A 14,734-nucleotide genomic window follows, 5' to 3' on the forward strand; every position below is an offset into this window, starting at 1 on the left:
CTGGGATTGCAGGCATGCACCAGTACGCCCGGCTAATTTTTGTATTTTTAGTAGAGATGAGGTTTCACCATGTTGCCAGGCTGGTCTCCAACTCCTGACCTCAAGGGATCCACCCGTCTCGGCCTCCCAAAGTGCTGGGATTACAGGTGTGAGCCATCACGCCCGGCCTCTTCTAGGTATTTTTAAATGTACGATTAAATTATTTTGACTATAATTACCCTGTTGTGTGGTCAAATACTAGGTCTTATTTATTCTTTCTATTTTTTTTGTACCCAACATTTCATATGCTCTAGTGGGCACCAAACATGTGTCCAAACAGGTCTAGATTCCAATGTAGATTCTGCCACTCATTAGCTGTTGTGATCTTGACGAAGCGACCTCACCTCTTTGAGCTTCAGATTCTTCATCTGAAAAATGAAGATACAACCTGGTTGTACCATTATAAGGAATATTCCAGGAAGAGAAAGAGCAGGTGCAGAGAAATAGAAGTACGAGAGTGTTTGCCTTAGGCCACAGTGGCAGGTTTCATGAATGGCTCCCACTCTTCAGCCCTCCCTCTGTGCACACCCTTTTCCATGTAACTTTGCAGTGCCCTCCTTATTGTAGGTGGGAAGTACTTCCCTACCTCTTGATTTTGAGATTTAACCTCAGCCACGTGTTTTGATCAATGGGGTGATAGCAGATATGGCTCAAGCAGAGACTTGCAAAGGGCTTGCAGGACTGAGTTTCCTCTCTTGTGCCACTATCATTGCCTTCAGGTGGACATACCCAGGCTAGCCCACTGGTCCCAGCAGGAGGCAAGAGACGCATGGAACAGGGGCATCCCCAACTGACCCAGCCTAAGGCAGCTGATCACCTAGATCAAAGCTCAGTAGAGATAAGGAGAACCAGTCAAGCTCAGCCTGAATCAGCCAATGCCCAGCTGAGCGACAGACATGTGAGGAATGAGGAATGATTGCTATTTTGAGCTATGGAGATTTGGGATAGTTCATTATGGAACAACTGCTAACAGGTACATAAATTGGTACCCAGAAGTGTGGTGCTGCCATAACAACACTTAAAATACGCAGCATGGGTTTTTTAGGACTGGGTGGTAGCAATGAGTAAACTATTAAGGGAGGCAGGAAAAATAGCAAAGAAACTGCAATTGGAGGTGGAAGAAGAGGCAACCCCATTGTGTAATAGGGAATTATTAGGTAAAATCGTTGTCTTTAGTAACTTATTGGGAAATAAATGTATCTAATGAACTCTTGGTCTTGGGCAAAGAGATTTCTAGGCAGAATACTGAAAGCATCCTTTGGCTTTTATGGTTGTGTTTGAGGTACTGCAAAAAAAGAGATGACTTCAGAAAATAACTGCCTAGTTTGAAAGTAGTATTAGAAAGAATATAGAAAAGGCCCAGTGCGGTGGCTCACACCTGTAATTCCAGCATTTTGAGAGGCAGAGGTGGGCAGATCACCTGAGGTCAGGAGATCGAGTCTAACCAACATGGCAAAACCCCATCTCTACTACAAATACAAAAATTAGCTGGGCATGGCGGTGCTTGCCTGTAATCCCAGCTACTCGGGAGGCTGAGGCACGAGAATCGCTCGAACCCGGGAGGCAGAGGTTGCAGTGAGCTGAGATTGCACCACTGCGCTCCAGCCTGGGCAACAGAGTGAGGCTCTGTCTCAGAAAAAAAGAATATAGAGAAGTTTGAATGTGTTCTGTTGATATGAGTTTTAGCACATGGAGTAGAGCGGAATTCAAGATACAGGGAACCCATCAAGTTTTTAGAGTGTTATGTTTGCAAAAGGACTCCCAGCCTGCAGGAAAAAATACCAAGGCTGTTTAAAATGCAAAAAGGTTTCTGGGTAGGAAGCAGTCTGAAAAGATTGCCTAAAGGATGTGTTTTACAATGCCTTCAGAAGTGACTAAGGAGGGTGATAGAAAACAAAGAATATCGCAGAGGCTGGAGCAGGAGCCATGCAGAAAATGGAGATGAACCTCTCTCTGGATGGAAATCTGGGAGCTAATCAGGGAATATTACCTACCACCAGGACAAAGGCAACTGGAAACATTTTCCTAGCAGGATTTCAGAATTGCTATGGACCAGTGACGGCTATGGGCCTCTGTTTCTTCCCCTGTTTGCGTGGCAATGTTTACTGCAGGTAAGATGGATAACTTACCCATAGATCTCTGGATTACGAGGAGCTGCATCTGAACCTGATGAGATCATGAGAAAGTGGATTTTGGCTCAATGCCATTGGTTGCTTTGGGATTGTTTTGGAGTCTTGTGATAGGAGAAAATGAATTTTGCATACCAGAAGGACCTGGATAATTGGGGTCATGGGTATGGAGTGTGGTAGTTTGATGACATTAATGGACGCAATTCTTCACCTTTCCCTATAACTATGTCCTTTGCCATGTAACTTTGCAGTGCCCCCCTATGGTGGGCAGGGGGCAGTTCCTCACTCTTTGATCTAGCCTCAGTCATGTGACCTGCTTTGGCCAATGGGATGTTAACAAACATGACACAGCACTTGCATGATGGAGCTTGTCCCCTTGCACCTCTGACATCACCGTAAGAAGAATATACTCAGGCTAGTGTCGTGATCTATGGAGCAGGACAAAAGACATGTGCAGTAGAGCCACCTCAAGCTGGCTAGCTGCAGACATATGCATTAGTCCATAAAGCCCTGAAGAACCACCAAACCAACTCAGCGTAAGTCAGCCGACCCCCAGCCAATGCACAGACACATAAAAAACAAAAAATACATGACTGCTGGTTTAAGCAACGGAGTTTTTTTTGTTTGTTTGTTGTTGTTTGTTTGTTTTCTTTTTTGAGACGGGTTTCACTCTGTCACCCAGGCTGGAGTGCAGTGACATGATCTCAGCTGACTGTAACCTCCACCTCCCGGGTTGAAGCGATTCTCGTGCATCAGCCTCCTGAGTAGCTGGGATTACAGATGTGTGCCACCACACTCAGTTAATTTTTGTATTTTTAGTAGAGATGGGGTTTCACCATGTTGGCCAGGCTGCTCTTGAACTCCTGACCTCAAGTGATCCGCCCACCTAGGCCTCCCAAAGTGCTGCGATTACAGGTGCGAGCCACTGGCCCTGGCCTAAGCAACGAAGGTTTAAAGTGATTTTTAATGCAGCAGTTCTAACTGATTTAGACACCAAGTGGAATTTTTCTCCACGTGAGGCTGCTAGCCACACACAAAGATGAAATGAACTCCTTCCTTTGTCGCGTAAGAATCTCTCCAACACTGATCACTATAATAATAACAAAAGCTACCACTTATTGAACTCTCATTGTTGGGCTCTGTGAGAAGTGCCACGTATATATTATCTCGTTGAATTCTTGCAACAGCCTTAAGAAGCGGGTATGATTATTTCCATTTTACAGATGAAAAAAAAAAAAAAAAGCCCTAAGGCTCAGAGAGGTTAAGAAACAAGGCCAAGGTCATGTAGCGAATAAGTGGTAGAGTTTGGATTCAAGTACAGGCTGGTCTACCTCCCAAAGCTATGCCAGAGAGGTTGCACAGGCACTGTAGTTAATGGGGTTTCTTGGGAATAAGTGGCCCCATTCTTCAGGTCAAACTATGGGTCACACAGCACTTGTTGGTTTTGTTTTTCCAATATAATTTAAGAAACTTACAGTATTCAATATAACAATTAAACACTTGCCCAGTCCAAGTCCCCTTTTCTCCCTGATGCCATTCCCTCTGTTTTGGAGAACTGAAAAGGTGAGACAGAGACACCAGGATAACAAAGAGGTGGAACCTGCAGGAAGCAGCAGCCACCCTTACATCAGAGAACAAAGGGAAGTGTGGGAGTTATCAGAGCCTCACAGCTGGGAGGAAGACCCTGCAGAACAGGGGCCTTGTCTGGCACCTCTCAGAGGAAGCTCTTATTTTTTTCTTTTTTTTTTTTTTGAGACAGAGTCTCACTCTGTTGCCCAGACTGGAGTGCAATGGCACGATCTCGGCTCACTGCAGTCTCTGCCTCCCAGGTTCAAGCGATTCTCCTGCCTCAGCTTCCCAAGTAGCTGGGACTACAGGTGTGCACCACTATGCCTGGCTAATTTTTGTATTTTTAGTAGAAATGAGATTTCACCATGTTGGTCAGGCTGGGCTCGAACTCCTGACCTCAAATGATCCACCCACCTCGGCCTCCCAAAGTGCTGGAATTACAGGTGTGAGCCACTGTGCCTGGCCAGCTCTTATTTTTGACAGTGAACAATGCCAAGGACATCAAGGAACACAGCTGGCTGGTTGTAGGGGGTAGGGTGGACTGGAAATATCCAGTCTGGAACCCCACTTTTTCCACATGCAAAGAAGATGCCCAAGGAGAAGGAATGGCAAGAGGGAGAGAATGGGAGTTGGATCGGGCGTCGGAAGACAGTCAGGATTTGGATAATTGAAGACATCTGAAAGAAGAATTTGCTCATCCAAGGTCCTGGGGCTAGGATGGGGCAGGGCTGGGACTGAGCACAGACCCAGGTATGTGTGCTTCTCCCTCCAATACTGCGTTGTGGGGAGCTCTGCCCTGGTACCTCCTGCCATGGCGCTGGGCATAGGCTTGTCCACCCTCTGACACAATGCCCAGGGGCACCTGCAGCCCTGGGTGAAAGCCTCCTAGGGAGGGGCAGGTGACAGAGTGGCGCCCTGAGTTGGCAGAGTATGGTGGTCACAGCTTGGGCTCTGCAACCAGACGACCTGGGACCAAATCCTCACTGTGGCACCCACCAGCTGCGTGACCTCAGGCAAGTCACTTAACCTCTTTTGTTTTTAAACATTTTATTTTGAGAGAATTTTAGATCTACAAAAGAGTTGCAGCAAGAGTTCCCGTATACTGTTTGCCCAGTGTCACCTAATGTTGGCGTCTGACATTACCTAGTGCATTCATCAAAACTAAAAAATTAACATTGGTACATTGCTATTAACTCCACTCCAGACTTTAGCCAGATGTCTCCAGTTTTTCCACCAATGTCCTTTTTCTGTTCTGGGATCTAATCCAGGATACCAGGTTGCATTTAGATGTCACCTCTCTTCAATGTCCTCATCTATAACATGGGGAGGATGGTAATGACGGCATCAATCCCATGGTCCTGCTGTGAGGAGCAAGCGACGGCTCACAGATGTACTGCATTAGCTGGTGCCTGGCACAGAAAAGTGTTCCATTAACTAGAGGTCATGATCCTTATGCTTAAGCCCTGTGATATTGTCTCATGCCCTCTGACAGCCTATCTTGGAATGTGAGCCCAGGCCTTGCCCACTCACTCAGGGCCTAGGTTATTTTGTGCCCCTCTGGTAGGCTGGGTGGGGTGTCAGCCAACCCAGCCACTATCACTGAGGCCCAAGGGGGCACTCCCTCTAACCCTACAAACTGGCCAGGGGCCTGGGGCATTGGCTAAGGACCTGCTTTGGAATTAGGCAGGCCTGGGTTCAAATCCTGCCCTCCCCAATTAGTCTCTCTGTGAACTCAGGCAAATCGATGAATTTCTCTGAGCCTCCATTGCCCCTGCCTCCCAGGGTGGCTAGAAGAGAGGGTGGTTGACAGCAGATGTCAGCCTCAGGCAGGGTACACAGCAGCCTCCCTGTTTTCTGTAGCCCACTGCCATGCTTCCCACGGTGAGCTCTCCCCATGCTGTTCTGCAGCTGGGCTCGCCAGGCTTGGTGCCTGCTAGCACTTATGTGTCCACATTTGGACATATGGCCTGGCTAATGGGGAACCCAGTCTGCCCAGTCTGCAGTTCCGTCTCCTCTCGCTTCCCTCCCTGCCCCTTACTTGTTCCCAGCTGATGCTTCTGTAGAAAAGCCAAGCCAGGACATCAGGACCCTCCCTGGAGGGAGGTCTAGGGTGGCACGGCCATATGCGCCACCATCCCGGTCTCCTCCCAGAGCCTCTCCAGCACCACCCTCGATCAGGGCTTCTGGTTGGCATCGTGACTTGGAAAGGAGGGACGCAGGCTGCCGGAGACCATGCTCTGCTGCTCATCTTCTCTCTGGGCTCCTGTCCCAGCTCCAGTGTCTCCTATTTCGGCTCTGCATCCTACCTTCCCACCCCCCTGGCATGCCCCGGTCCCCTCGGACCCTGAGCCTATGAAATCCTGACTACAAAAATGGTGAGTGTGTGGTAGCAAGTGTGTGAAGATTCAAAGCCTGCCTCTGTCACTTCCCAGTGGTGTGACCTTAGGCAAATCCCTTAACCTCCCTGTGCCTCATCTGTCAAATGGCAGTAAAGATTGTACCTACCTCAAAGGGTTATTGAGAGGAGTAAATTAATTAAGGCAAGATGCTTTTATTGATCGCATTAATGTACAGTGCTTAGAACCATGCCGTGGAGCTGATGTTACCATTGTCATTAGCAGGGCTGATACTCAGAGAGGTGGTGGCAGCTGGAAGAGGAACTTCTGGTTTTGGTTTCAGATAAAACCAGGGCTCTGGGCCTGTATCCTGGCTCCTTTACTTCCTAGCTGTGTGACTTTCCGTCGGTCACTCAAACACCCTTGATTTCCTTGGCTTCCTCATCTGCAAAATGGGGAGGAAAGCAATAATCACCTTGTAAGTTGTTGGGAGGGTTTGATGAGATGATGCGTGGAAGTGCCTAGCACAGAGCCAGGAGCAACCCGTAGGCCCTCAGTGGATACTTGGTAGATGGCAGGAGGATGGGTGGAAGTCCCTGCCTTTGCCTGCAGCATGGGACTTCAGAGCTTGGTTCTCGTCCTCAGAAGGGGCTCCCCCAAGGCCTGGGCAGGGGTGGGCCCTGGTGTCTCTGGGTTCCTGTCCCAGCTGCAGAGTTCCCCAGCCGGAGCCCACAGGGCCAGTCACATCCTGTTTCTCTTTTAGGCACCTCCTTTTGGGACCCAGCGCCCCAGATAGTATCCTGCTATTCATTTAGTCTACGGTGGGTGTAGGGTGGAATATTTAGGTAAACCTTCACAAAGAGCTAGACTTGAGGTGGGCCTTGAAGAACGTAAGTATGCCAACAGGTGGAGAGAAGAGGGGCGGAGATGGTGTTTGCTGTACACTGGCTGCATTTGTGGATCCAGAGAAGGGCCTCTGTGCATCTGTGCCCTTTGTAGTGAGGCTCTGCTGCTCCTGTCCACCTTCTGGATCTTGGGTGGCCTCAATACTTGCTTTAGCAGGGAGAAGTGCAGCAGAAGTGATGATATGCCAGTCCTGAGCCTAAGCCACGAGAGGCCTTGCAGGCTGCAACTGCCACCTCAGTGTACTTAAGCCTGGGCTAGCCTCTTGGAGTATGAGAGGCCACACAGAACAGAGCCAAGCCAGCCCAGGTGTCCCAGCTGAGGACCTGGACAAATGGGAGAGCCCAATCTACACCCCAATCTGCCAGCTCACCACAGATGCAGACACATGGGTGAGATCAGCCAAGGTCAGAACTGCCCTGCTGAAGGAAGAGCATGCTCTTAAGCCACTGCACTTGGTGGTTTATTGAGTATCTCTGTGACCATAGGTAACCGAGACAGTGAAGGTGGAGAGAATGGAGAGGCAAACATGCAGAGGAGGGACAGTGTGGGGGTGCCTGGTGGGGGATGAGCAGCCCAGAATTTCTGATTCATACGGGCCTGATGGCAAGCCCAAGTTCCCTCAAGCCAGGATGCCTGAAGCCTGTGTGGCCAGTGACCTGCCCGCTGCGGAATGATGGATTAAGCGCATGTCTGATGTACCGGATTGGCCACCAGACTGCTGGTTGGATGTCTGCCAGGTTCCCTCACAAGCAGGCCTGCCTGATATGTTTTCTCAGCCTGTTTTTTCCTATTTGCCAGCGCCCAGGCCTTTGAAACTCCTATCACAAGGCTGCTTCCACTTCCCCCCGTGGATCCTGGTGGAAGTTTCTTGATGTTGAGCAAAAACTCCCAGAAACTCCTGGAACCTGCCTCTCAGCCATGCGCACTGGCGCAGCCCTGCTGTGTGGCCTTAGGCGCCCCTCTCCTGCCCCCGGGCCTCCCTCCACTGCGTGACTGGCCACATGGCCATGCCTGCTGCTCTGTGCCTGTCTCCTCATCTGTGAAATGAGGATACAGTCATGGACGTCATGGCGGGGGGCGGGGGGAGTGTGGTGGTGGACGGGGGCGGGGCAGGGCCTTGGACTACTGTGTGTGGTTTGGATTCCTCCAGGCTTAAAAACGGCTTCCATCCCCAACTCCCCAGCTCCCTGTCTCCACTCAGGCCATTTGAACGATCTTGTTGAAAAGCACAGTGGTTTCCAAAGCAAATCCAAGTCTTGTGAGGCTCTGGGCTGAGGGTCCCACGCTTTTCACCCAGACCTGTAATCATCACAGATGTTTAGAGGAGATCGTAAGTACAGAGCTGCACGCTTTAGTTCTGCTGACCCAGGCCCCCGCCCTCCTCCCTCCTGGGTACCAAGCTGCCTCCCAGGCTAGCGGGGCTGGTGCCTGTGTCTCCTCCTAACACTCCTGAGATTTGCATCCCCGCAGACGCCAGGCGCGGCGCTGCCGCAGGAGGTGGGGTGTTTAGAACTCGCTCCCCGGGCTCCCCCAGGAGCTTTGAGTTTAGTAAAGGCAGCAGTCAGTTCCCTGGTAGGCTCAGGGAGGGACGACAGCTCCCGGCTCAGTCCTCAGCCCCCAACCCCCACTCTCCAATCTCCTTCCCAGACCAATGACCCTCTCTGCGGGAAAACCTGCGGCGAAAGGCACGGCCCCAGAGCAGGGTCTGGAGTGGCAGGACCGGCAGCCAATGAAGGTGAAGGCCGAGCATTACATCATCACCGTGGTCTCCCATTGGTTGACATCCTAGGCTTCCTGACTCCGCCTCCCAGCCTTAACAATGGGCCTCTCTGCTCCCCAGGCTTCTGCACCCTGGTGCCAGCTTTGCCGAGGAGGCCACTGTCGGGCAGAGTCCTGGGCTAGGAGGGAGCCCGAGGTCTGGGCTGAGCCACTAACTAGGGGTGAGGCATGGTGTTGCCAGGCGTCATCTTCCTCACCTGCAAGAGGAGAGGGTTCCAGCTGCCAATCTCGGGTTCTGCCGCAGTTCATCCACCACCATACACTCGCCCATGAACGTCCTCCTCGTAGGCCCGGGGACCCTGGCCGGCCAGGGGTCTGGTCTGCCATGGGCTCCCTTTCCTCCCCAGAGTCTGGCAGGAAGTGAACATATGGAATGATGGTTAATGTTAACTGATGTTTTCTAAAGAGCACACACTGGGCTAAGCCTTATACATCATTTTATTCGTGTCCTAAATATTAGCCCCCCATGCAGCTCTAATTGTTCAGAGACAAGCACTGACTCTGAGGCTGGGCCAGGTTGAGTGACGGCCAAGGCCACGGACCTGGTGAGGGGGACAGTCAGGATTCGAACCCAGGCGGCTGGCTCCAGATCCCTTCAAACGATGTCACGGGAATGGATGGGGGTCACTAGCCTCCCCATTGTGACTCGTTTGAGCTCTCAGCCTGGCGTGTAGTCTGGCGGGAGCCGTCCCTGGCTGGCTCGGCAGCTCCAGGCTATTCCGAGGAAGAGTCTTCAGAGAGCCTGGGTGCTGATGGGGAAAAGCTGTTGCTGAGATTTGACAAGTTTGGTCCTGAGATGTCAGAAAGGATTTCAGCTCTTCTGCCACCCCAAGGACGGTGGCGTGTAAATCACAGTGAGCTGGCTTATGTGAGGTCGACTGTGGAATTTGATCCTAGCGCATTGCTACCTCCTCTTCCTTGCCTGCGTCTCTCCCTCTCGCAGCTCTAGTTTGAGATCGGCACAGATTCCCCGGGTGATTTTTGAGAAAACTGCCTCCTCTTTAGGACTTGGCATCCCCTAATCTGCATCAGGAAAGGGTGGCGACTGATACTCTCACACCCAGGGAGCCTGCAAGGCCCACCCTCTACCCTCCACCTGGGTTCTCTGGCATTGAGACTTGTGCCCTACAGTTTTGGGCCATTGGGGTGATGTCCCAGTGGGACCAGGGTGAGGGTGCAGGTATCTGAGGGCGTAGTAGGACCAGAACCTCTAACCTTAGAGAGGCTTCCTGGGAGCCAAGCTTGGTGACTTAGAATGTGAATGTCTGACCCATATCCCACTATCTTTTGGTGGGTGCTGCAGAGGACAATGGAGAGAGATTCAACTCTGAAGAGTGGTCTTGTGAAAGAGGCTGCTGGCTTGTTCGGTGTGGCACTGGCAGCCTCCCTAAGGTTCCCAGGTAGAAGTTTCTGACAGGTAGATTTCAGCTGTGTTTAAGGAAGAACTTTGAAGTTGTCAGAATGAGCTGTCTTGTGATAGTGAGCTCCCTGTCTCCAGAGGTATGCAAGCAGGGCACTTTCACTTATGCATTCAAGCTGACCTATGCAAGGCGTTGTGCTAAGCGCTGGGAGTGGCAGAGGAGAACAAGACCCAGTGGGGAAACACGCACTTGCAACGCTGCTGTGAGGGTGAGCAGAGGTCAGCATGTGGCATCTGGAGCACAGGGAGGGAGTCCTGAAGGCTGCGTTGAGGATGAGGATACAGCTCGTTGCTGAGCCTTATGGTGAACCAGAAGTTTACCAGGCAGACAGGGGCTGGGGAGAGGGCTGGCATTCGTCCATTCAGGTTATATTTTCTGAATTATATATAGAAGGACATGTTGCAGAAGAAATGCAAGTACAGTGAAGAATAAGACTGGGGAACTTTTACAATTCAGAGTGGCCTTCACTGTGGGCGGTCTGAATTGATGCTTGTATACAGGTGCTTCTGGGGTGACATTTCCCTGCCCCATGGAGCTCCGGGAGGAGTGCGGACCAACCCCTTCTTTGCAGGCCTGTCTGTGGGGTGCCACTCCTCCTCCCACCTCCCCACCGCACAGGCAGCCCATCAGTGTCCCTGAGCTGCTCCAGAAGGATGCAGCTCTGAGGAGGCTCTGGGACCGGCGTATCCTAGCAACCTCTGAGGCTGGCATCTGCAGGGCTAGGCCCAGACTCAAGGCTCTTTCTAATTTGCCAGCCTTCCCTTAATGATAAGCTTTCCCACACGGATGTGGGGGTGGGGAGGAAGAGGGGAGAAGTGGGCAGGAAGTGTTGCCTCCAACCCCATCACAGAGTAGGTCAAGCTTCGCCCACAATACTGCCGGGGATGGGTAAGGAGGGAGGGCAAAGTGAGTCCCTTAACTGAATATGCCACTTGTCCATCACTGTGGCCAGTTTATACCATTTAGAGGACAATGAATCCAGGCAGTGATCCACCAATGATAACTAACATCATAAAAAGATACATGGCCGGATATGATGTTCCTTCTGACGGAAGACCACAACACCAGCTGAAAAATCAAACCTGAATCGGATCAAGCCTCTAGAGGTAACTCCCAGCTATAGGAATTAGAGAACTGGGGGCATGTTAATATGTCAAGGGGTTTAAACTTCACCACAGGGAGGCGGCCAGATTTCATCTCAGGAAAAAAGTTACAGGTTTCATCAACAAAGTGGAAGGAAAAGGAATAAAAGAAAAAAAACAAAACATAAGGAGAATTTATAGATTAACAGAAGCTTAAGAGAAATATCAGCCAATTACAACATATGGACTTTGGATTCTGATTCTTGCGAACAAACTACACTACAGTGACAATACAAATGAGAAGTATTCATGAGACAATTGGGGAAATTTGAACACTGGACACTTAACATCAAGGAATTATTTTTAATTTTTGAGCAATGTGAAAATTGTATTTGGGATTATGCTTTAAAAGAGTCCTAATTGTTGAGGGATTCATGCAGAAATATTTATTGATGAATTAATGAGGCCAGGCACAGTGGCTCACGCTTGTAATCCCAGCACTTTGGCAGGCTGAGGCAGGCAGATCACCTGAGGCCAGGAGTTAAAGACCAGCTTGGCCAACATGGCAAAACCTCGTCTCTACCAAAAATACAAAAATTAGCCGGGCATGGGAGCACACTCCTGTAGTCCCAGCTACTCGGGAGGCTGAGGCATGAGAATTGCTTGAACCCAGATGGAGCCTGTTCCCAGCTGCTCGGGAGGCTGAGGCATGAGAACTGCTTGAATCCAGATGGAGGAAGTTGCAGTGAGTGGAGATCGCGCCACTGCACTCCAGCCTGGGTGACAGAGCAAGACTCTGTCTCAAATAATAATAATAATAATAAAAAAGATGTCTGGGATGTGCTTTAAAATAATTCATTGCAAAGAGAAGAAGGAAGTAAAAGTTTAGATGAAACAAGATTTGCCCTGAGCTGATTCATCACTGTGGTAGCTGGGTGATGATGGGTTCATGGGGGTCATGATACTACACTATTAATTTGAGTCTTACAAACTTGCGATTATTTGACCATTTTTGACTTTCAAAATGATTTAATGTGGTGCAAAGCAATCCTTTGGTGTATGCTGGAAATTTTTTCACAATAAAACATTCTTTTCAAGCAAAAGTGAAGGGCAAACCTGCTTTTGCAGGAGGCTCTGCCCAGGAAAGAGGTACCCAAGACTCGCACTAACATCTGTAGGGCTGTCATTAAAAAAGCCAAAAACGACTGTCAGAGGCAGCTGTAACTTGCATGAATTATTTCTGTTCAGCTAATAATAATAGTAATAGAAATAATGATGATAATAATAACAATTTACTGGTCGCTGTCAGCAAACGCTGAGCAACATGCCTGAGTATGTTGGAACTGCAGAAGATGGCTTCATTAACGTCTTAGTTGCTCAATAAGGAACAATAAAAAGTTAAAGGAATCCAAACAAGCAGTAGACCAGGCATCGAATGGAAATTCTTCTTGCTTGCAGAAAGCAGCACCCAGGGTCATTCCTGGAGCATAAACGATCCCTGCAGAACATGGGCTAGAAGACCCCACAGTGGGGTAGAGGCAGGTCCTGGACTGGGATCCCAGCAGTGAGAAGACCTGGACATCAACCCTATTTCATTGTGTGGCCTCTGCAAATCTCCCAACTTTTGGAGCTGTAGCTGCAAGCTTAGACTTGTGGTTTCCTGTACCTGGAGGAGGCCCAGGTCATTCTGTTAAGTCCCTTGTCTATTTCCTGTTTTTATCTGGATGCTGAGTTAATTACTTGATCCGACAATAAAACTAACAAGGTTTTATTTGTTTTTAATGTCTTCTCTTTGCTGAACGCTGTGCTGGGTGCTGTAGCTGACATGGTTTTTGTCTTAACAGCTCAGCAATCAAATCCCAGCTCCACCTTTTATAGCTTTAGACAAGCATTTAACCACCACTTGGGCCTGTTTCCTTACTTGCAAAGTGGGGATAATGACAGTTAATAGCTACTTCATTGTGACTTTGTGAGGATTAAATAAGATAAGGCAGATAAACTACTTAATAGGATCTGGCACATTGTAAGCCTCAATAAATGGCAGCTACTTTTTGTATTATTATTGTTATATAAAACTATGAGTGTTTAACAATGAATATATAGTAAACTGTGATTCTGAATGATGTATGATGTAAGATATCCTCCAGGACTGGTGTCACAGGGAAGTCTTGCACTAGACCTTGAAGGATAAGTCTCAGAAACTGCTAGATGTCCCCCATTACTGACTCTCCCCATTTCCTTTAATAACAAAGTTGAGACTACATTTCCTAGCCTCCCTTGCTGCTAGATATGGCCACGTGATTAACTTCTGGCCGAGGAAATGGATGCACAAGTGTTATGTGGAACTATTGGAAAGGCTGCTTTAAAGGAACTGGTTGAGTGGGAAAGAGAATCCCTTTGTCCCATTTCTTTCTACTGCTGGTCTGGAATCCTGATGTGATGGCTTGAGCCCCAGCATCCATGCTGGGGAGTGAGTTAAGGGTTTCTTAACAAGACCTTGCATATAAAAATACGCACCAGGAATGATGGAGCATGATGGGAGCCTGGGTTTCTGATGACAATATGGAGTCACTATAATGTCCCTATCTCCTTACTTCATGTGGGTATGAGAGAAGTAAGCTATCTTGTTGAAGTCCCCCTTTTTGCTGTTAAATGCAGCCAAGCTTACTTTCAGGGACGGTATTGAAAATATTTAACAACCAGAATGGCACGGGCACTGATGAGGAAGGGTTTAGGGTAGCAGAAGGCTTAGAACCACAGATATTTACCAACCAGTATGAAAATATTTAAGTATTTTAACGACCAGCTTAGTCATAGCAATGCAAAACAGCTGAAAACCAGCTGAATACTAGCCCTGCCTAACCTTTACTAATACAATCCATAATATTTGGGAATAGCTAAAAAAAAAAACCAAGAAGAAGGCCATTCAGGCCTTGAGTACAGCCTGAGTAAAGGTTTAGAGGGTGAATGGAGCTCCATGAGTTGATGTACAATGAGAACTGGAAATCAACCTGACTTGATGGGAAGGTTTTCTTGAGTGTAATGTATGTGAGTGTGTGTAGATTATAAGAGGGGCTGGAAGATATCATTGGAAATAACACCAAAGAGGTCAAATAAACCAGATTGTGGAAGCCTGTGAGGATTTGAGGCAATAAGGAGTATTTGTGGGCTTTTGGGTGACTGAGAGAGCAGATGACCCCTGGGAGTGAGGAATCTCGGCTTTGCAGTGCCAGGCGGTATTTCAGTTAGCACTGCAGTGTAACACGCCATTCCTATTAGTCAAAGAAATCATAAGTCCACCCAGATTCAACAGGGAGCAGGCATAGGTGCCATCTCCCAATGGGAGGAGTGTCAAGGTCACATCACAGCAAAGCTCGTGGATGGAACTGCTGCAGCCATCCTTGGAAATGACAGCCTGGCACAGGCGGTGTCCCTCCTCCCTGGCACCTGTCTTTTTTTTTTTTTTTTTTTTT

At 49.0% G+C, this 14,734-nt stretch overlaps 1 long non-coding RNA gene across 1 annotated transcript; it reads right to left on the reverse strand.

Moving 5' to 3' along the window:
- Positions 1–4,564: 4,564 nt before the first annotated feature.
- Positions 4,565–13,031, reverse strand: LOC112128833 (uncharacterized). The gene is made up of 4 exons (XR_008513164.2): positions 9,301–13,031; positions 8,956–9,108; positions 6,243–8,278; positions 4,565–5,146 (listed from the first exon to the last, which is right to left on the reverse strand). It is a non-coding gene; the product is annotated as an uncharacterized LOC112128833 (long non-coding RNA).
- Positions 13,032–14,734: the final 1,703 nt, after the last annotated feature.

Source organism: Pongo abelii, chromosome 15 (genome assembly GCF_028885655.2).
Source record: "Pongo abelii isolate AG06213 chromosome 15, NHGRI_mPonAbe1-v2.0_pri, whole genome shotgun sequence".
In the NCBI taxonomy this organism is placed as follows: domain Eukaryota; kingdom Metazoa; phylum Chordata; class Mammalia; order Primates; family Hominidae; genus Pongo; species Pongo abelii.